General features: G+C 37.1%; 2 protein-coding genes across 4 annotated transcripts in view; one reads left to right on the forward strand and one right to left on the reverse strand.

Annotated features, from left to right (window-relative positions):
* SLC44A5 (solute carrier family 44 member 5) overlaps positions 1–23,851 on the reverse strand; it is a 322,073-nt gene that overhangs the window by 89,770 nt on the left and 208,452 nt on the right. The window lies entirely within an intron of this gene.
* The window catches only part of ACADM (acyl-CoA dehydrogenase medium chain), a 277,105-nt gene continuing 271,607 nt past the window's right edge, over positions 18,354–23,851 (forward strand). Inside the window, exon 1 of the mRNA XM_012787789.3 lies at positions 18,354–18,359. The gene's annotated coding sequence lies outside the window, so the exon portion shown is untranslated. The remainder of the gene's footprint in view (positions 18,360–23,851) is intronic.

Below are 23,851 nucleotides of genomic sequence, written 5' to 3' on the forward strand. Positions count from 1 at the left end.
AAAGCCATTCACCAGACTCATGCATCTCCTCGTCTCTCCCATTACTACACTTAGAGAATCTACCTAAACTTAATGTCCATGCACCCTGGTCCCTGAAGGGTCACAGTTAGAACCACAGTTGAATTCACTTTCTAATGCTCTCAGAGGTCCCAGATTTTCTCTCTTCTCCTTGTCTATTTCTATCCACCACCCACTCTTTCACTTAAGCTAAAAATTCTTCCATTCTTGATTCTTTCCTCAGCCTCTACATCAAGTTGATTGGCAAGTCTCCACCCTACATTGTTCTGTTTCTTCCTCTTCAACCTCACAGCCACTGTTTAGGCTGAAACCTCATCATCTCTTATCTGGATTGATACCACAGCCTCCAAACAGCCCCTTAGCCTCTGTGACCCATTATCTGCATTTTATAACATATAGAACCTGACATAGAAATCCATTGGTCAAAACCTTTTAAGACTTTCAACTGCTTACAGAATAAGATTCAAACTTCTTAGTCTGGCCCTTGCTAAGCTCCTCAAAATTACTTTCTATTTTCCATCCACCCTCACATATGACCTATGCACTCTCAAAATCTTAGTGGCTTTTTATTTTGCTAAACCACATGAAATTGCTGATATTTAAATGTTTTTGACCTAAGAAATGGCAATTTCATATGGCTCAACTAATAATGCTTTCCTCTCTGCCTTGAATGCCCTTTCACCCTTAGAATCTGTCAAAACATCAAGACCCAGCTTAAATGTTACCGCCTCCGTGGCAGTCATTGGCCACAGTAGGTTAAAGAGCAGTTCCCTTCTCTCCACTCCCTTACCTTCACCACAGCACCGTGTTTTCCTTATTTGTGCCTACTTCTCTCTATCACTAGAATGTGAAAACCTGGGACTTAATTATCTCTATATCTTTATTTCTACAACTAGTAGTTAGTAAATATTTGTTGAATGAATGAATGGACTTCCTTTGGAAAGGGACTTGTTACACAAAGAAGGTAGTAACTTTTTTAGTTAAAAATTAGTTAAAACTAATTTTTTAGTTAGAAGGGTTAGTATTCTGATTTCATATATTATAATATATTATAGGATGCCTCTTTCTCCCCTTCGTATATCTCCTCCCACCTTTTGCTTCTTACTGGATGATGTACTTGTTCTTACCAAATGGAATTAAGGTGGCTATGAAAGAAATGATTATACATTATAATCATTTGGTCACAATAAGCCTTGATATATATATATATATATATATATATATATATATATATATATATATATATATTTCACATGCAAGCAGATGTATATGGTTCAACCAGCAAAATTCAAGAAGGCATCAAGCAGACTTAGGCAACAGCCAAAAGGCAAACAATTCCTAAGCAATCCTAAGATTATTTCTGGTAACATTCAAACAAAAATTACTTTCAAAATAAAACCCCAAGAGCAATAGAAATACAAGAGATGAAGTCTGTATTTTGAAGACTGGACTTCACATGTAACTGGAATAACAGACTTCCAAATTAGAACTTAGAATATTACATATTTTAAAAGTATGATTTTTGGACCAGGAGACTGTATATGTTCTAAATTTCCAATCATCTCTGATATCATGAAAATGTTTACTTAGCTCAGACTGCCCAGGTGCATACAAGATGTGTAGGATCACAGCAGATCAGTGAAAGACCCAGGACATGGGCCACAGTATGACTTAGGAAGGACTTAAACCAGAACCAGGACAGAGATCCTGCCCCAACCAGTTTCCCCACACATTAGTGAAAAGGGAATGGGAATTAATGCCAGAATCATAGCATTCTGATGCCTACATATACTGGCAAACATACTGGTTGCTGAAATTGATAAAATGAATTAGAAAATTTAATGTAGCAAATTCCCTTATTCTCAATGTTTCTGTGGTCGCATAAAACTCTTTTCACACACAATTAAAAATAGATTCTAAAACAAGGTAGATGTACTCATTTAAAAACAATACCCTGGTGGGTGAAGTGAGCATCCAGATGTCTTAGTCAACTCAAGCTGCTATAACAAAATACCATAGATAGGGTGCTTTAAATAATAGATGTTTATTATTACAATCATGGAGATTGGGAAGTCTGAGACCAGTGCACCAGCATAGTCAGTTTCTGATGGGGGCCCTCTTCCTGGTTTATAGCTGGCTGTCTTCCTGCTCTATCTTCACATGGCAGAGAAAGAGAGAGCTAGCTCTCCAGTTTCTTCTTATAAGGGCACTCATCCCATTGTTAGGAACCCACCCTCATGACCTTCTCTAAACCTAATTATTTCCAAAGCCCCCACCTCCAAATGCCAGACTTTGGGAGTTAAGCCTTCAACATATGGATTTTGGGGGACACAAACATTCTGTCCATAATACCAGGTAAATAGCATTTCTCATGGTGTAGTGCCAGAATACAGCCTATTCCAGTTTGGGTGTTCCATCCCTTCTCCACACAGTAAAAGCTCTTTCAAAAAATACAGTTGAAGATAGTCATTTAAATCTGATGTAATGGCTAAAAATAAAATATATGTTTAAACATTTTACCTTTGTGAGTATGTGTTTAATTTTAAGCAAGATGATCTGGTTTATTTTATTCAAAATTATAGATGAATAACTCACAAGAAAACGGAATTCTATGACATGTACATATGGGTTTCATAATGACTTCAGGCTTCATGTCCTTGAATCTCAGGATAAATAAAACCCCAGAAGAGACAAAAAATGACATGAATGTCAGGTTACCCCACATTGTCCTTTGCCTTTCAATATGGAAAGATTACCCTTGACTGGCTCTTGAATATTCTCCTCTAAGCTTCATTTTTGGCCCAGAGTTTTTGACCAACATCAGTCATTGTGAAATCCTTGTTGCATGACCTCCTTGGTATTCTTGGCAACTGTCTTTTACGGAGAGATGAGCAGAATAAAATGAAGGGAAAAGCCCTGCTTCCTATTCTTCAGCACCAATATTCAAAGTTAATCTAGGATTCTCCAATTCCAAATATCTAGCTCAAATATCGCCCTCAACCCTCACAGCCAAAACATATCTCCCCATCCCATATTTTCAAGGTCTTTCTGGATCTGCAAATATGTAAATCTTCAGAGATGTGTGCTTGGTTCCCCACAGCACATCATGACTATCAAATAAAAAGGCTTCCATAAAAATCTAGCCAAGCTGACATTTAGATGCTAGGCTGGTAAACAGTACATTATGTTGATTTTTATTTAGCTCCACATGATTCTGTAGAGACTCTTGTGTGCTTTCAGATACATTAATATTTGTACAAAAGACAACTACAATCCTTTTTTCCTCTGCCTACCCCCAGTCCCTGGGCAAATACATTCTCTCTGAATATATGAGTAACATACAAGAAACAGTATTTTGTCCTAGGTGCTATATCAACTTAGATGGATAAAAAAATAAGCATAATCCCAAGCGAACAGGTTTTTAAAATTTTGTTATAAAGCTTTTGTAGTTTGATTTTGTTCACAGCATGGACCTCAATAATAGTTCTTGATCTGTTCCTCCCAGAGATGATACTAAATAGTGAAGAAAATTCTTATCTTTATTGCAATATTTTTATTATAGATGTATGTAAATCATTATCAATTGTTGTAAAAGCAGTGAAGGAAAGGATCTTAGGTCCAAGATCCAAGATCTGCCTTTTATTCTCCTGAACTATATTCTATAGACCCCAAAAGAGCTAAGCCTGCAATTGCATTCCTGCCTCCCTGCTACCATCCTTCTGGTGAGGACAGACAAAGGTATGTGTGCTGAACTGTAATAATTGGTTATATTTTGGACTGTCTTAGCATGGATTACAGGTAATAAAGTATAAAATGATTACACATCATGAGAAGGTCAGCAGAAGGCTTTCAAAATATAACAAGTACAATAAAAATGTATCCCAGTAGAGGAAAGGAAATGGACTTAAATAAAGCAAACAAAGGATAAAATAAGTTACTTAAATATACAAAACATTTTGAAGTTTTCTCATTTCATTTTCCTAATAAGTTTGTTAAATGCTTGCCTTTCACACCTAGGTTGAAAAACCTATGCTTCTCTTCCCAAATCCCCTCCCCTGTATCATTTACTCTGATTATTTTCAAAAATAGACTTTTGTAGTCTAAAGGAGAGATAATTACTCATAAACAGAAAAAAGTAGGTTCATTATATGTAATTCAAATATTCTGGAAAGTCAAGAATGTATGGCATCTAAGTCTCACGTGGAATAGGATTTACATAGAAGCTTATATTTAAACTTAGTAAAAGCCACCTACTATCAGACTCAGAGAGAAATAGATCTTTGAAAAAATAATAGAGAATGCTATCAAACTGTATCTGACTAGGGAAAAAATCCATAAGAGCAATCAAATAACTTCATAGAAAGAACTTCATAGAAAGAAAAATGAACAACGAAAGACAACAGGGTTTTTTACACAAAACCTAGAAATAAGATATATTTGAAAAGGATGATTTTATAATTAATTTTTCCATAGCAAATATCAGAATTATGCAATAGGTCTTTAGAGACTAAATACAACATGTTGTTAATTTGTATAACATGGGAAATAAATTACCCATGTATTGTGCTCCAAAAGACTTAGCATAACCAAAGAAAAAACCAAAGATATGTACATATTTTGTCTTGTAAGTTGAGGCAGGTCAAATTCATTCTACGTACCTCAGGATATAAATTTTTAAGTTATAGTCCAATGGTTGAATATTAATAGTTGCCACCTTTTCCTAATGGGAGTAATATTTTGAATGACATATATTCATGAAATACTAAGGATCATTTAATTATATGTGTCTTCCTAACTGTTTAACATTAAGGAGGTATGTGACCTAAATAATAGATTTGGTTAGGTCACCTTGTACTTAAGGGTCACTTTCTGTCCAATTACCAAGCAAGCTTTTCAAAGGCACTGAAAGATTTAATTCACAAATCCCTTAAGAGCCTTCTGGAAAAAGGTTGAAGCAGCACAAATAAGCTTGTGATACATGACCTTGTTTCAGAAAATCATGCTGGGATTCTAAGAAAGTGTGCTTATTTATCATTGTTGTGTTACTACAGTAAGGCAAGAAACAGAGAAATAAGAATATATTTGTTATAAATATGTAGGAGAAAATTCAAGTTACAATTTGGTATCATAACATTAAGATGCTTATTTATACCTTTATGATATCAGAGAAAGCATTTGTTTCTCAGAAATCTCCATCTATACATAATTACAGGTATCTCAATTTTAACGGAGAAAGATTACTTGCCTATATTTATTGTCAGTTCCAAAGCTGCTTCCACGTTTTTAGGTGTTTATTATAGCAGCACTTCACTTCTCAGTACTAATTTCTCTTAGCTCAGGCTGCTATAACAAATACCACAGACTGAGCGGTTTAAACAACAGAAATTTATTTCTCACAATTCTGGAGGCTGGTGAGTCCAAGATTAAGTGGCCAGCCAATTTGATTTCTTGTGATGGCTGGCTTTCTGGTTTTTAGATGGAAGCCTTCTGCTGTACTGTTATATAGCAGAGAGAGAGAGATCATCTCTCTCATATATCTTCTAACAAGGGCACTAATCCATTTTTGAAATATCCATCTTTGTGAACTAAGCACACCAAAGGCTACACCTTGAAACACCATTATATCAGGGATTAGGGCTTCAACATACAAATTTTTGGGGACAAATACATGCAGTCCATTGCAGGGATCCATAAAAATATATTGAAGTGGATAAAATATTCAATAATATATTTATAACATCTTTGATTTATGAGCTTATTTACACATGAATTTTTAATTCATGTATTACATAAACAATAATTTAGCATTAGTGATCTGTTCCTTTTAAATTTCACCAGACGTTGTTATTTATTTTTAATATGAAGGGGTAGGGGGCTGTGAGGAGGGGTGTTCAGTTGCCTTGTTTGTTTTTGTTGAGACAGAGTCTCACTCTGTCACCCTGGGTAGAGGGCAATGGTATCACTGTAGCTCACTGCAACCTCCAGTTCCTGGGCTCTAAACGATCCTTCTGCCTCAGCCTCCTGGATAGCTGGGAATACAGGAGCATGCTGCAATGCCTGGCTGGGTTTTGTTTTTTTGTGGGTTTTTTTCCCCCTTTCTTTTTGGTAGAGAGGGGGTCTCACTCTTGCTCGGGCAAGTCTTGAACTCCTGAGCTGAAGCGATCCTCCTGCCTTGGCTTCTCAGAGTGCTAGGATTACAGTTGTGAGCCCCAATGCCTGGCCACCAAAACATTATTTGATTCTTCTTAACACCCGTATCTTTGTCATCATTCGATTTCTTAGTTACATAGTCCAATTGAACAGAATATATCACTTTCACTTCTAAGTTGTCTGAGATACAAACTTTTATGAATCTATTGATGATATTTCCACAGGAAATTTAATTCCAAACTTCCCATTTGTGATCATTACAATGCAACTAATTTAAAAATTGATCTTTAAAAGGATTTCTTACAATAATATTCAATATTTCATACAACCAAGAGTAACAAATAAATCTATATTACTTTCCCTCTCTCTTTTTAAAATCCCATTTCTTCAGATGAACTCTATAATGACCCCAAATTAGCACTGTGATTATTACATGATGGTGTGTCTTCCCCCAATTATTACTTAATTCTTCTAAATAAAGTAATTGAGTGAAAACTCAACAATTTGGGAGACATTCTTGGGACTCCAGACGTATCCAGCAATCACAGAAATTTAGAAATTTGGGATATTTTTGAAGCAAATCTGGATTTAGAACCATTTGGAACTCTCTTTTTCCTCTTCCTCCAACCACTGCATAGATATGGATTTCCTCTTACCTGGTCGAATGTAACCAGTAATTAAATGTGGTTGGGTAGTTCTTCCTGCTTCTATTTCTGCTAACCTAGATTTGGCTACATGGCTCTGTTGCTTGACATGTTAACATCTATGTTCATCTATAAAGTTTAGTCTTTCTAAAAAAGTCAACTAAGCTTATTTTGGATTAAAAAATGGCTGCTGAAACCATCCCGCATGCTAGTATTTCAAAGCAACCAACAACTGCCATTTCTATTACCTATTTTTCATGTTAGGCTAAGAAGGGTAAAATTTACTGATGTTTTCCTAACCCAAGTTTCCCTACTGTGCAAAATGAATAGTTAAACAGAACATTAGCAGAACATTTCCATTTCTAACTCTTAGCAGTGAAGATTTCCCACTACTGTGACACAGAAGGGTGCACACTTAAAGACAATACATTTATTTAGTGGATATGAACGTCTTTTGACTAGAAAAAGAAATAACAATCATCTGCAGTACTTTAAATAGCAAACATCTGTTTTCCTCAATATACTTCAAACACTTTGAATTTCCTGATTAGTTGTTATATGAGAACTGTATTTCTGAAAGACATAATGAGGCAGTTTAAAGATGAATCTTAAATGATCTTCAAAGCACAGTGAAGAAAAATGCTCATGCTCTGGTTGAGGATGGTTAAACCAGATCCACCAGCTCCATAATAGGAACAAGTAGGAAATAATTCTTTCAACTATTTGCATTTAAGCCAAAAGTTCCATTAAATAATAGCAAGAAAAGGAGAATTATATAAATGAGCAGGGTGTAGAGAAATTAAAATATAACACTGTGGTCTTATATCACGGTAACAAAATCCATGATGCTATTAAAGCAATCTTTGCCTGACTAAGCCAAACATAAAAATTTTTGAAGTAATGACATGAAGCACTTTTGTGAACATTAGACAAATGCATGCATACATCATGAAGTAGGTTCAAGAAGTGTATATGCAAACACATCTATGGGCAATTGCTTCAGAAAAGTTACAGATTTATTTTGGCCATATCAGCCTTTCCACAGTTTGTAACACAAAATGGAGAGGATCATTTATTTTTCTCATAAAAGTTTATAAAAGGTACATTATATAAATATTTCCAAGTGACATTTGTTTTATTTTTTACCCATAGTTCTTTTTCTGCTCCATGGTTTAAAAAAGTTATCATTGAGAAGATAAATATTTCAAGTCAAATACCAAAAAATAACAATGATAAGGAAAAAAATATGTACCCTATGAACAGTAAAGTTTCAGGGGCTCTCGCTTTTTTAAAATCAAGCTAATATTATATATAGGCCCTGTATGAAGAGATGTGGCTCTAGAGAGAAACAAAACTTTAAGGAACTCACAATCTATTTATGGATAAAAACATACAAACACACAAACACAAAAAATTCTCAATATGATCAGGGTAATAGATCGGGTATTTAAAAGAATGAAGTATTTAAAGAACATGGACAAGAGAGGAATTGATTCTGCCAGGTAATAAATAGGGCTAAGAGTTAGACACAGGACATGTGAACTTGACCTTTATATGTTAGTAGAAGTCAGAGAAGGATATTGAGGATGTCACTTTTTCAAATTATATGGAGTACAATGAAATTTTAAGAATCTGATACATTTTTTCAAGACCTCTCTTTAAACTTCTATGGTTATTCTGTATATACTGATGAACTCATTTCCCAGATATATTGTATGTTAGATTTTAAAAAGTGTAGAACACTACTGTGGCACATTATTATTTATATGAAGAAAGAGGGGTCTTATATATCCATATATATAGTATACATGTGGTCCCCCCTTACCCACAGTTTCAGTGACCTGTGGTCAACAGAGGTAAAAAAATAGGTGAGTACAGTATAAGATATTTTGAGAGAGAGAGAGAGATCCTACATTCACATACTTTTATTATAGTATATTGCTATAATTGTTCTCTTTTATTAGTAGTTATTGTTAATCTCTTACTGTGTCTAATTTATAAATTAAACTTTATCATAAGTATATATGTACAGGAAAACACATAGTGTATATATAGGGTTCAGTATTATCTGTGGTTTCAGGAATCTACTGGGGGGCTTGAAACATATGTCCTGCAAATAAGGGAAGACTACAAATATATGTTTCTAAATGCATACATTTATTTGAAAGGATACACTGGCATTGATAATGCTGGCTTTTTCTGGGGTGGGATTCTCAGGGGCTAGGGACTTTATGCCCTTTCTGTACTGACTGAATCATTTACTCCCACCTATTACCTAACTAAATACATGAATATATTCCTTAAAATAAAATACTTTCTATGGCTGTCCTATTCTAACTAGTAAGTATTAATAGCATATTTTATTCTGAACAGTCCCAGGGGTATAAAAAGCATTCAGCATGTGTCATACTGGCTTCCAATTTTTAAAGGAATCAACATTTAAGTCTCATACCATAAGACTATGGCCAAAAACCTTCTCACACTTTGGCACCTTCAGGCAACAAAAGTTATTTAGGGATATTGAGAACAAAATACTGTGTTCCTCCTTAAAGATACTAATACTATGTCAACTCAATATCAAGACAGTCAATGTGACCAATACATGGCAGAGCCAGTTCAAGGGAAGCAAAACTATTCATCAATAGTTGGGCCCACTTCCTAATACAAATCATATTCTCTCTATATATTTATACACACATATATGTATGTGTGTATGTGTGTGTGTATACATATATATAGATATAGATATATAGATATATATTGAGGAAAGCTACTAAAGATGAAATATTATGCTCAGGACAGTATTCCACATGCTGAATTAAGACTTCTTGTTTTCATTCCTGCTGGGTTTTTTTCTCCTACTTGGAATATTTTGTCCTTTTCCTACAAAATCATCATCTTAACCATCCTTCAAGGCTCAGTTCAAAACCTCTCTCCTATATTAAATCTTATCTTTAACATGTAACTGAGCTCTCTCTTCTATAATTGGAAGTCCTATTTTGCTCTTATAATCACTATACAGTTTAGTACTTAACAACTTTCCAAAGTTTTATATGTTAATTTTAACTTCCCAATTGGATTATAAATGATATATTACATAGATTGCATATAGGGTTAGGAAAGTAGACATGGTCTCCTCACTCAAAGTATGTCAGAGTCAATAATCACAACAACATTATTATAACCTAGTTTTGGGAATCCAAGAGTGTTGAATAAATTCATAAATTCAGCACAAACATTAGAGCTGGGGTTTTGGAAGGAAGATAATGCCAGCGGGATAGTAAATCAAAACTTTTCCAGGAAAAAAGAGATGGAGTTTCATTTCCTCTTTTATTGAACAGAAGAAAACTAAATTATAGATAATTCATATGGAGAAGATGGCTTATGTGGTTGTAACTTTAATTCCCAAATCTGAACAAAAAACCAAGTCGTGACATCAAACACACAACTGTAGGAGAACAGTACTTTCTCCACTTACTGTGGGATCGACTTGCCCATCTATGCAAGGAGGACCTATAAAATGTTAATATATGTTACAATGGAGTGTTTTCCATTAAGCAACAAGGTATATATGTAGCAGATCATCAACTCTGGTGTAAATTTGTTTACTCTAAATTTTGAGGAAATGACACTCATTTACCTTCAGTTTTCACCACTGTTTCTAAGCTTTGGGTTTATTACTATGTCTGGTAGTAAGCATCTTAGAAGAATAAAGAAAAAATTCCCAAAAACATAAGATAAATAACAATTCTGAACAACACAACTTTGCCAACATGAAGGAATTGGTTCCTGAAGACGTTCATGAAATATAAAGAAGATGACTTCCCATTTGAAATAAATGTGATCTGAATTCAAAAGTCCAGAATATGTAAAGTGATGTCGAAACTTGTAAATCATGAAATACAATATCCTGGATACATTTCAGCAAGTAACTGAAATCAAAATGACATTATGATATGTGTTGGGAAGTTTTAGTCTAATTTTATCATGTCCAGACTTTAAAACTGTACCGCTGTGAGGTCTGTACTCACTATCACAATTTGAGTTTAAAAGACTAGCAATGAATCCTAGCACTCTGGGAGGCCTAGATGGGAGGATCACTTGAGCTCAGAAGTTCGAGACCAGCTTGAGCAAAAATGAGACCTCATCTCTACTAAAAATAGAAAAATTAGCCAGGCGTGGTGGTGCACACAGGTAGTCCCAGATACTCAGGAGGCTGAGGCAGGAAGATTGTTTGAGCCCGGGAGTTTGAATTTGCTGTGAGCTTCCGGTGCCACAGATTAATATCTCCTGAAAGCAGATCCCTAACAAAACCCCACAGGGATAAAAATAGTCTCAAATCCTCATTATACCTTTCAAAACTCTCCATAATCTACAGGATCTGTTCAGCTTCACTGTCAAAGTGTGTTTCATCCTAGTCTCTGTTCAGCCCGTCTGGAGCATGATGGGACCTGCCATGCACTCACATGCTGTGATCCATGCGAAATGCTCCACGTGGGTTCCCTTTTAAGCAAACAAGTGAGGACTGTGGTCTGCAGACAGCCCCTAGCCTCCAGAATCCTAGGTGTTTCTTCACCCCAGGTCACACCTTCCCAGAACAGCTGACAAAAGAGGACTGAGTGAGGCAGGCTCGTACAGGTGCTGGCATTTCAGAATTACTCCGGACCCCTCAGAAAAGCAGTACTTGCTCTGCTCCCTGTTGGGTCCACTGAGGCTTTGTTGGATCCCGCAGTTTGAAGACTCCCTTCCTTCCCCTTTCTTTTCACAGGTGTTGATCCCTAATAAACAGCCTGCACCCCAAATTCCATGTCAGCATCTGCTTCTGGAGAACTCCATCTGTAACACATGCCTCCGTGAGTATGATTTTCTTCTCCATTTTCTGTCAAATCATTCTCCTCCTCCAGGGTCCAGCTCAAATGATGATCAGGAAACATTTCTTGATCCTTCTAGTCAGTAATAATTATTCATTTTACTCATTTTCTTTGTTCCCCTGAATTGTGTCTACTTAGCAAGTCATTCACTTTTCAATATATTAAATTTTAAAGTTGAAATTTTAAGTTTATCGAGAGTATAGTCTGTGTCTTATTCAATTCTGTATGTATGCCCTACTGTGCACAACAGATGAGAGTTCTGAGTGAAGAAATAAACTAATGCACAATCTGGAATCCTCCTAAACCTCTTCTTTTTTTCATTCTCCATAAAAATCGAAATGAAATTCTGCCAATATTTTATCTCCAATATTTAATATACACACCCAGTCTCCTCTACTTTTCAGCCATATGTTATATTCAGGCTCTATTTTCTGATCTAGCCAAGCAAATATGCTTTGCATGGTACATGTCTATTGCTGTCTTTAAATCATCACACAAGAGATGCCACCTACCCCCTTTGGCAGCATGATCCTTCCTTCAAACTATTATTCAAGACCCTTCTCCTATGTGAAGCCCTACGGGATACTGTCACCCAACTTCAGCCACCTCAGGATCTCCTGGTTCACATAATTCAGATATTAAATATGTGTCTAAAAATCATTATTCCCCAATAATTATGGGCCAATTCGGTGATCAATTTTTATGTTTCATTAAGTCTTTCCAATAATGGAATAATATTCTCTATGTGGAAAATGCCAAATATATATATATATATATATATATATATATATATATATATATATATATATCATATTCTGGATTAATAATATATTCATGTTCAGTTCCACTTCCCAAAATGATTGTGTCATACTTTCTCCCCCCTCTTTAATCCTCATATCCCTGGGCCTGCCACTACCACCACTATCACTGCTACCCCATCTCTGACTGATGGCCTCACTTAATAAGTGATTGAGAAAATAAAAGCAGCCAGTAAGATGATCTCTTCATTACCCAAACTATTGACACTCTTGCATCTTTACCCCTAGTCCTTGCTTACTGCCTTGCAGCTATAGGTTAGGAGTTCCCATTCCAACCAAAGGCCATATTCTCCAATTTTTTTCTGGATTCCATCTTTAAGAGTTTGTTTCCAAAATTTCCTCTTTCACTTACATGATCAGTATCCTAGATCAATCCAATACCACATGCCACCATGCTCTAGTATCCACTATCTTCAGAAAACTCTACTTTGACTCCACAGTCCTCCCATCCATCAAGAAAACTTACTAAAAGAGTTGCCTTGATGGTCCCTAGTAACCATCTCTCCTGGCTACCAGATTCGCCTCACAATCTCTAATTAACTCTCCCCTGTCAGACTTTAGTGTCCACTGTCACTGAGATTGCTCTTGATGAAGTCACCAATGACTTTGATGTTGCCAAATCCAATGGTGACATCTCAATTTTTATCTTGTTTGACCTATCAAAGTAATCAACACACTTGGCCACTTTACAAATACAAAACAAAAAACAAAAGCAAGCTATTCTTGAAACTCCTCTTTTAGCTTCTGCAACATCTCACTCTTTCGGCTTTTCATCTAAGTCATTGTGTGCTCTTGTCTCCTTTTCTGGTTCTTCCACTGCTGCTTGACTTCCAAAAGTTGTCAAGTCCAGAGTTTTATTCGTGGGCCTCTTCTCCATCCTCCTAAGTGTTCTCATCCAGATGCTTGGCTTTAAATGTTATATGGATGTTGACAACTCCCAATTCTTAATCTCTAGCTCTCATCTTATTCTTCACTGCGCTCCAGACTCATGCATAGCATCAACATGAGGATACCTATTCGGCATCTCAAACTTAACACAGCCGAAACAGAAGTCTTGATTTCTGCAACAGCAAACCTTTTCGTTCATACCGTATGGCATCATCATTCACCCAGTTGTTCAAGTCACAGATCTAACAGCTATTCTTTACTCTTTTTTCTCTTGCTTCTCACACCTAATAACATAATAATCACCTCTACTACCAGAACTTATCTTGAGTCTATTCATATTTCTCTATCTCCACTATAGGACTCTCGTCTAAGCAATTGGCTCTTTCACTCAGACGACTGCCAGAGTTTCCTATTGATCTCCCTGCTCTTGCTTTTGGACTCTGAAAAGCCATTCTCTACACAGAAGTTAGAATGAGTTTTTAAATTTTAGATTATATTAACTTGCTCTCCTACTGAAACCCTCCAATGCCTTATCCACCACTCTTGCTATAATGCACTTAGCTTACAGAGCATCTCCTACCCACAGAGCACCCAAACCCGTGCACCATGCTGCACTCACACTGGCCTTCTTTCTGTGCCTTGACCATACTAAACTTATTCCTGCCTTAGAGACTCCACATTTTACCTCCTCTATTTGATATGCTATGTCCTCAATCTCTGCATGGCTGAATCCTCCTTACCATGCAAATCTCATTTCAAATCTCATTGTCACCTCCATAAAGGGATTTTCCCTAATCACCAAATCTCAATTAATGCTCCCCCTTCCCCAGTTAGGCACTATTACATCACTTATTTTACTTTCTTCATTGTACTTTGTTTATTTCTCAGATGTTTTCTGCCTTGTGGCTTCCCTGTGTTAAAAACAAGCATCCTGTCTATTTTGCTCATGCCTATATTTCTAATGCCTAGAAGACACATGGTACATAATAGATGCTCATGAATGCTCATGAAAGATGTTACATGAGATATACCTTCCTTATAATTTAGACTTCCTTATAATTTAGACAAGGAACAATTTCGTTTACTGGAGAATTGGTACGCTTTTTTCTGTTAGATAAAGAGAGCTGTATAATAAATCCAATATGGTTTTTCTTTTTGTACTGTTTGGTGGGAAGCCCACTGATCAATTTAATTTCAATGCTGGCAACTACATTAGCCTTTGAGTCAAGAATTTCTTTTCAGGACTTTGAATTTCTATTTCTATTTTAATAATTCTATTGCTCCCAAGTGTTTTAAATCATTTCATTTAAGATCCTTTCTGGAAAGAGGCTGCATAAAAGTATATAAGTAAATAGAAATGAAAGCTTGCATGTTCTGTAGTTGCCTTTTTTTCCTTTTTCTTTTCTTTTCTTTTTTTTTTTTTGGAGACAGAGTCTCGCTCTATTACCTGTGCTAGAGTGCCGTGGCATCATCCTAGCTCACAGCAACCTCAAACTCCTGGGCTTAAGCAATGTTTCTGCCTAGCTAGTAGCTAGCACTACAGGCATGTGCCATCATGCCTGGCTATATTTTTAGTTGTCCAGCTAATTTCTTCCTATTTTTAGTAGAGCCAGGGCCTCACTCTTGCTCAGGCTAGTCTCAAACTCATGACCTCCAGTGATCCTCCTGCATTGGCCTCCCAGAGTGCTGGGATTACAGTAAGCCACCGCACCTAGCTGCCTTTTTTCTTTATACACAAAATAGATGAAGAACATATCACTCATACTAAACAAATTGGTAGGCTTCACAATGAAAATAAATATTTTTATAGAAGGTAGAAAGTCTGTCTGAAATTTAGTAAGATGCATTTATTTTTACTTGAACTACTGGAGGGCTGTTCACTATCATGAAAGGGTTCAAGGAGAGAACGAAGAGCCATTTATTAGGAATGTTGAAGAAGGGTTCATTCATATAAAGGAGGTAGACTATATGACTACTAAATTCTTTCAAGTCCATTCTTTCAAGAGATTCCATAACTCTGTTATTCAACTCTTAATGCCAAAGCACAGAAAGAAGGGTTTACCCTCAGATCTAAGTGCTAAGCACATAAAGCACTATGTTGACACACACCAAAACCTCTTTGGATTCTAAAGTGTTGTTATCAAGTAGACATCTCAAATTATTGTGATAATACAGTGCTGTCTCCTAAATTTATGCAGTTCTCATAATTGCTTCCCATTGAAATAACTGGTATCCTTAAATATCTGAAGCTGGGGTCCACAATCATGGAGAAATATGAGGAAAAAATTGCAGGGAAAAATACACAAAGTTTTAAAAAATGTAGATCCTGTGTTGTAAAAATATCTGAAAAAGGTTACAAACCATTTTTATTTGTAAAGTTTGAAATAAAAAGTCTATATCCATAGCTCCTCCTTTGAAAACTTTTTAAAAGTCTCAAAACGTAGAAGGAAATGAGAGAAACAAAAATAAATAAATGCACTGAAAGGCTAATTCTTCAGAATACAAATGTGAATTGGAGATGTACTCTAAATCTTCATTTATACTACTCATTTGGAATGGAGCAAATGGCCTAATATGATTAATTATTTATCACTGTGATTCTTTCCACGGAGAGATGTAGACTAACACTCATCTTTAATATTTTCTGCCTGTCCCTTTTATTCCCCAATACGTGAGCCTGTTCTTTTTTTGTGTGTTTTCACTTTAAAATGTCACTACCTACAAATTATTCCTGGTGAATATGAAAATAACCTCAAAATTCTGTGAGCATCTTTAAATCAAAGAATTTTTTTTTTTGAGACAGAGTATCACTTTGTAGCCCAGGCTAGAGTGAGTGCCGTGGCATCAGCCTAACTCACAGCAACCCCAATCTCCTGGCTCAAGTGATCCTACTGCCTCAGCCTCCCCAGTAGCTGGGACTACAGGCATGAGCCACCATGCCCGGCTAATTTTTTCTATATATTTTTAGTTGGCCAATTAATATATTTCTATTTTTGGTAGAGACGGGGGTTTTGCTCAGGCTGGTTTCAAACTCCTGACCTCAAGCGATCCGCCCACCTCGGCCTCTCAGAGTGCAAGGATTCAAAGAATTTTCTTAAAAGTCTTCCTTAACTGTGTGCTAGTTATGTGCCAGGCACTGTGCTAAATACTAGGAATACAAAGACAAACTAAGCAAAGTTCCTGCCAACAAAACTTGCACTCCAATAGGAGAAGCGGATAATAAAGGGATTAATGTGTTCAATGCAATTAATAGTTGACAGGGGCTCCGGAAAAAAAGGAGAATGTGTCGAGTGCTAGCAGGAGTAGAGAAAGGGGAGTCAGAATAAACTTCAAAGTAGAGGTGACCCTTGAGTTTAAACTTGACTTCCCAAGAAGAGCCAAGAGCATGCATCAAAGCACAGAGGCCTGCGAACGCTTTCCCTGGAAATGTTTTGGTGTGAGCAGAACACCTAGTGTGCCCATGCATAAGTAGTGGGAGGCAGGAGGCTCAGGGCCGAGACGGGGAGGAATGATACTTGAGAGGTAAGAATGAGTAGCATCACCAAGGGTTTGTCTAACTCGTGTCGATATTTTCTTCTAACCCTGAGAAGACACTGAAGAATCTTGAGTAAGAAATTGGCAGAATCAGATTTACATTTTAGAAACTTTTGTTTACCAAACACTTAGAGAACACTATTCTATACAGTATCCTATGGTCAGCACCTTGCTAGGTACAAGAAACACAAACCTCCTAGACATAATACAAAGCTTCAAAATTAGTCCTTGCCCTGTTGTATATGTTTGTGTTAGGGGACAAGAGTGTTGTGATCAAGTCAAAGACCTCACGGTGGTGGGGCAAACACTGCCATAGAGGTGCAGGTTCCAATGGACACCTCAAGGAGAGTAAATCATGTGGCAGGGAGATGGTGCCCTAAGACAGTAGTTCTTGAAGGGCAGTGACGGACCTGTAAGAATTTTGTCTTTTGTATGAAAGAGCAAAGAGCAACCCAGAGAGAGCCAGATGTGTGAAGGAATCCATTAACAACTCTGTTCCTCTCTTTCTATAGTCTACTTCTAGGTGATCCCACCTAGGCCAATGACCAAATATCATCCACATGTCAGGGATTCTCAACCCTGTATCACTACCAATGACCTTTCCATTGACCTTCATACTTCTGTACTCAACTGCCTATTTGACATTTGTAGTTGAATTTACAGTATTTGTTCAAACTTAATTTGGCCAAATAGAACTCATGATTCCTACTCCTACCTCAAAGCTCTAAAACCTCCTCTCCCAGTCTCTCCATCTCAGAAAATGGCACCAATATCCACACTGTTTCACTCATCACACAGATCCTTGGTTTCCTCTTTTGCTTTTATCTCCCACATTGAATCCATTAACAACTCTTATTGACTTTAGCTCCAAAAAATATATGCAAACCACCTGCGTCTCCATCTTTATGACACTATACATCCTGCCTATACTTTCTCAATGGATTCTAAAATGGTCTCTCTTCTCTCAGCCCTGGTTTTCTTAAATTCATTTTCCACAAAACACCTGAAGAGCTTTCAGATCACAGATTAAATCATACCACCCTTCTTCTTATATATATTTGAATAGCTGCCCCTTGCACATAGATTAAAACTCAAACTTGTCAGTTCTTATGTGAGTGCCCTCTACTTAACTCACTGACCTCACCATCTATCATTCTCTCTCTTGCCCTCTCATTGTAGCCATACTTGCCTTCTTTCCATTTCCGGAGCTCTCTAAACTTGGGTCCATCCTAGGTACTTTGCATTTGTTATCTTTTGCCTGAAATGCTTTGTCCCCAGCTCTTTGCATGGCTGGCTCCCTCTTAACATCTAGCTCTTAACTGCCCAAGAGTCCTTCAGGGCAACCCAGCTCCCCATTCAGTCTCTACCACATTATTTAATTATATTACCTTTATTATGGACAGAAAATATTTTACCTATTTATGGAGTACATGGGAGTATTCGTTATAATTGCATTTACCCTATGGTATTTATTACCACTGAAAACTGCTTTATTCATTTCTTTGCTTACATAATTAATGTCCTGTCTAGAATATCAGGTTTATGAGAAGCAAGAACTTTGTCTATTTTGCTCACCACTGTATTCCCTGGACTAAAAGAAGTCCCTAACATAAAATATGTATTGGTTGAATGGTTAAATAAATGGTCATCCGAGCTTCAAAATTGACGATAGATTTAATTCTGGAAAAGACAGAATTTTGGCAGGAGAAAAGCTGGTTAGAATGAAAGCAAGGCACCGCTTAGAAGACTGTTTCAGTAACTCAGCTGAGAAATTATTAAAACCTGGACTAAGGCAGTGAACCTGGAGGGGAAGAGATCTAAGAAGTAATGAGAAGGCAAAATCTACAAGGTTTTAGGACTGACTGTATGTGTGAGGTAGAAGAGAGAATCTAGCATAACTGTGCCTAACAACGAGAGGGCCTGTGGTTAAGCTCAGCAAGGTAGGGAACACAGGAGGGAAAGCAGGAATGGGTGTAAAGGGCAGAGATACTCATGAGTATAGGTGTGGAAATGTTGACTTTGGGATGCCTTTGGCACATCCATGTAGAACTATCTAGTAGATATTTAGAAATATAAATATATTTCTGAAGCTTTTAAAAATACTGATATATTTCTTTTCCTAAATAAAGTACATAAACAAAGTGGAAATTTTGAAAGAACATTGAAGTCTAATAGAAAAATATGTAAATTCTCTCTTCTGAGAAGTATTCCCTGATCATTCTGACATGAATTGCAGGTACCCTTCCTTGGTGCTCTCGGAGTAGTCTGTGCACTTACAATAATTGCTATGTTGTAATTAGTTGCTTGCTTGGCTAACTCCTCAATTAAGCCACCAGGTCTGCTTAGTAGAGCTGCACATAGTAGACCTGTGAGTAACAGTTTTGATCATGTCACCCTTCCCCATTTGAATGTCTACAGTGAGTTTCCACTGACTCAGAATTAGCTCCAGATACCTTAGTGTGATATTCAAAGCCCTACACAATTTTGCCTTAACATATCTGCTTAAACTTTTCTCTCCTGGAATCTCTAAACCTTTGAATGAACTCTCTGTTGAGCCAAACCAGTTGAGCACATTTCTGCAGGGTCTGAAAATTGATTTCATCAGTGCCCTAGACTTATTCCAACTCAGGGACGATGTCTGGCACTAACAAAGCTCATGAGACTGATGTATCAAATCAGAATGCCAATGAAATAATTTACATTGAGAAATTTAATTGCTGAGCAGACCTGATATTCATGTTGGCCTGACCAGCACAATCCTCCTGTTAGGCAAACTACATGAGAAACCTAATTATCAAAAGGTTGCTTGATGAATGTACAGTCAGAACCAGGGGAATTACATGAGTGGAATGTTGAATGACATCAGGCTCTGCTAGCCTGTGGTCAAGAGAGCAGGATCCTTACATGGGATCCTACATCATTTTGACTTGGTGCTCTAACCTGGAGAGTTCCTGGATGGGCAGAGTTGCTTGGTCACCATTTGTACCTCTCTTTAGATATGTTAATAGGTGGAATAAGTTTGTAATCAAGCCTTGTTGGACTGGGAGCCTTACAGGTCTCATTGAGGTGACTACATATATCCCTGCTTTAATTATGTATTAATTTCATAGTTTAACTCTCAGAAAGCAGTGCTACTTTCTATATTCCCAAGTTCTGGTGAAGCAACTCACATAATGTCTTCCTTGCTCCTTGGTGACCCCAGCTTCAGGGTGCCTTTCCTACCCTGAAATCCCGCAGCCTTTGCTGGGGACCACACTTTTGTGCATAGCACATGCTACTTGTGATTGTTCTTTAGTTTTTGGTATGCTTGTGCTGTCTCGTCATTTGGTTTGTAATTTCATTTACAGGACAGAGGTGTGCATTAAATATATGTGTGAGTGATTAATTATGAGGGCTGGCTTTTTTTCCCCTTCTCAACATACCACTGGTTAGAGCACCTCCTCCTTGGATGGAGCATTCTGTTTGCTAAGAATATGGTTATTTCTTCCATGGGTATGTTTGAAATGTCAGGATTCTTTTAAATTGAATTCTTTTTCTCAGGAGAGTTTTTCTACGTAAAACAAAACAAAACAAACTCCATTTCCAAAACCTGAAATGATAATATGCGGCCTTTATCACAGGATGCAAATTGTAGCAATTTGGACTTTATTTTTCTAAACTTGGATCACAGGCCAGGCAGATAGTTATCAAATTTTAATGATTTTGCCCTGACATAAAAGGAAAGAGATTAAACAGAATAAGCTGAACTTTTTGCACCGGGACCTGTAAATCTGTGACCTGCCTTGACACAGCATAGTTGAATCCACGCCATGTGCAGTGTTATGCCCCCTGTGGAGACTTCATAAAAACTAACTAGATTGAAAAACAGTCTGAGGTGTATTCCATAAGCCCTAGTAATACAAATAGCTCCTAGAACTCTGGTATTACTTTCCTGTTAGCTGACCAGCTTATTTAGAAATCTGAACTTCCATATCACACCAATGGCATCTGAAAATGGTGTAAGATTTGGATATCATCTTAGCAAGAGCTTTAAATAAAGACTTTAAAGCCATGGAGTTCCAAACTATCACTGTTCTGGTTCAAATATGATAATGGTATGGCCATTACACAGCCTTGTCTGAAGGTCATCCCTGTGTTTATCTATGGGTTCTACTTCACACTGCTTCCTTCCCACTCTTGCTTTCCTTCCTTTATTCCTTAAACAAATATTTAGAGTGCTCCTTACTCTGTGAGAAGAATTATGTAGTTGGTAATAACACAAAGATAGGATGTTCTTATCTTCAAGGATAAGTGGCCTTATCAGTGGGCTTCCCCCAAGTCAGTACAAAAAGGGAAATATAGTGGATCACACAGTTCTTATCTAACAGAAGAAAGTATACCAATTCTTCATTAAATAACAATTTTTCTTAGTTTTAAATTAAAAGAATAATTTCTCATGTATTATCTTATGAAAGAGCTTTTATTTATTTTTTTGTTTTCTATATGTATTCATTTCCATTTTCTAATGCACTGCCAAGGATAGTGCTGGATACCCTTTCATGCTTACTACAGCAATCCAACACTAACCAACATTTTGTTGATTCTATTGAATATAGGGGACAAATCACGGGGCCTGAAGACATACTTTTAAAAAGGGAGCCTTCACATGTAGAAGACTGAAACAAGACCCACACCTTTCACCTCTCATAAAAATCAACTCATGCTGGGTAACAGACTTGAACCTTAGGTGTGAAACTATTAGAATTCTAGAGGAAAATGTTGGAAATACTCTTTTAGACATTGGCCTAGGCAAAGACTTTACGAAGAAGACCCCAAAAGGCAATCACAACAGCAACAAAAATAAACAAATGAGACCTGATCAAATTAAAAAGCTTTTGCACAGCCAAAGAAACTGTCAAGAGAGCAAACAGACAACCCACAGAATGGGAGAAAATTTTTACAAGCTACACATCCCATAAAGGGCTGATAACTAGAATCTATTTAGAACTCAGGAAAATCAGCAAGAAAAAATCAAACAACCCTATCAAAAAATGGGCAAAGGACATGAACAGAAACTTCTCAAAAGAAGACAGAATAATGGCCAACAAACATATGAAAAAATGTTCAACATCTCTAATCATCAGGGAAATGCAAATCAAAACCACAATGAGATATCACTTAACTCCAGTGAGAATGGCCTTTATCAAAAAGTCCCCAAACAACAAATGCTGGCATGGATGTGGAGAGAGAGGTACACTCCTACACTGCTGGTGGGACTGCAAACTAGTTCAACCTCTGTGGAAAGCAATATGGAGATACCTCAAAGTGATAAAAGTAGATCTACCATTTGTTCCAGCAATTCCACTACTGGGCATCTACCCAAAAGATAAAAAGTCACTTTATGAAAAAGACACCTGCACTCGAATGTTTATAGCAGCGCAATTCACAATTGCAAAGTTGTGGAAACAACCCAAGTGCCCATCAATTCATGAGTGGATTAATAAAATGTGGTATATGTATACCATGTAATACTACTCAGCTTTAAGAAACAACGGTGATATAGCACCTCTTGTATATTCCTGGATAGAGCTGGAACCCATTCTACTAAGTGAAGTATCTCAAGAATGGAAAAACCAGCACTACATGTACTCACCAGCAAATTGGTATTAACGGATCAACACCTAAGTGGACATATAGGAGTAACATTTATCGGGTGTCAGGAGGGTGGGAGGAGGGAGGAAGGGATGGGTATTTACAACCACAATGAGTAAGATGTGCAAAGTTTGGAGGATGGACACTCTTGAAGCTCTTACTTGAGGGGGGAGGAGGGCATGGGCAATATATGTAACCTTAACACTTGTACCCCCATAATACACTAAAATAAAATAAAAGTAAAAATAATAAAAAATAAAAATAAAAAGGGGGCCTTAAACTATCAAAATCACCTCTTTTGGTCGATATTATGTGGCAATAGCTCCTATACCCCCATTTCTTAGTAGATGGAACAGATGAGACACTGAGGTAACCTTTCCTGAAGATATGCCCTCATTCTTGCACCTCTTCTCAAAACAGCTACACTCGGGTGGGGATTATGCATAAACTGCTGCCCTTGTGAACTAAGAGAGGTGAACATAACGTGGTGGACTGACAAGCAGAGAGTGCTGTAAGGTTCTGCCTGAATATCTGAAAAGACTTTGGATCTCTCAGGAGAGCAACAGGATGCAAGCACAAGGTGGTATTAAAGCCAGCCCTGCTGCTAGAGGCAATGCAAAGAATTGGGGGTTTCTCACTTGCTCCTTAAACACTCCAATTATTTTCTCAGTAAGGGCAGTACAGAACCCTGCTGCCTGAAAAAGTTACAAATGGGTCTACTGTCTCTTCCTGTAGTTATGCCCCTGTGGTTTTTCAATACTTTTCTCTGTTCCTGGATTGAAGTAGGGGGTGGTATGCCCACAGAATGACCATTTCACCTTTAGAGGTCTTTGTGGTACCAGAGGCATCACAAAAGGCCCCAGGTAAAAATACATTACTTTCCTCACAGTGATTATCACAGTTGTTTAGACTTTACCTAGACTACATGCTTCCATCATTAAATTCTAAATAACCCAAGACAGGGAGATCTAACCTCCTTTCCTACACCTAACTCTGCTCTCTTCTCTATGGCTATCAAAGCCATACCTGTAACCTGTATTTCCTCTGTCCAAGTGTAGCAGCCTATTTATTTTAATTATTATTACTATTAAATATGGATCATATCTAGAGGCCCCTTGAGGCCAATACACTCAATTCTCACAAATTAGTTATTGTAAACGGGATATAATTACAGTAAAAGTAACCACCACATTGAATGAAGCTGTTTGTATGCTAGACAACAAAATGTATTCATAGTGTTACCATGGTGAGAATGAGAGAGATTTCAGACTCTTCTAGAGAAGGCTCCTTTATTCTA

The sequence above is a fragment of the Microcebus murinus genome, chromosome 2, assembly GCF_040939455.1.
Source record: "Microcebus murinus isolate Inina chromosome 2, M.murinus_Inina_mat1.0, whole genome shotgun sequence".
In the NCBI taxonomy this organism is placed as follows: Eukaryota; Metazoa; Chordata; class Mammalia; order Primates; family Cheirogaleidae; genus Microcebus; species Microcebus murinus.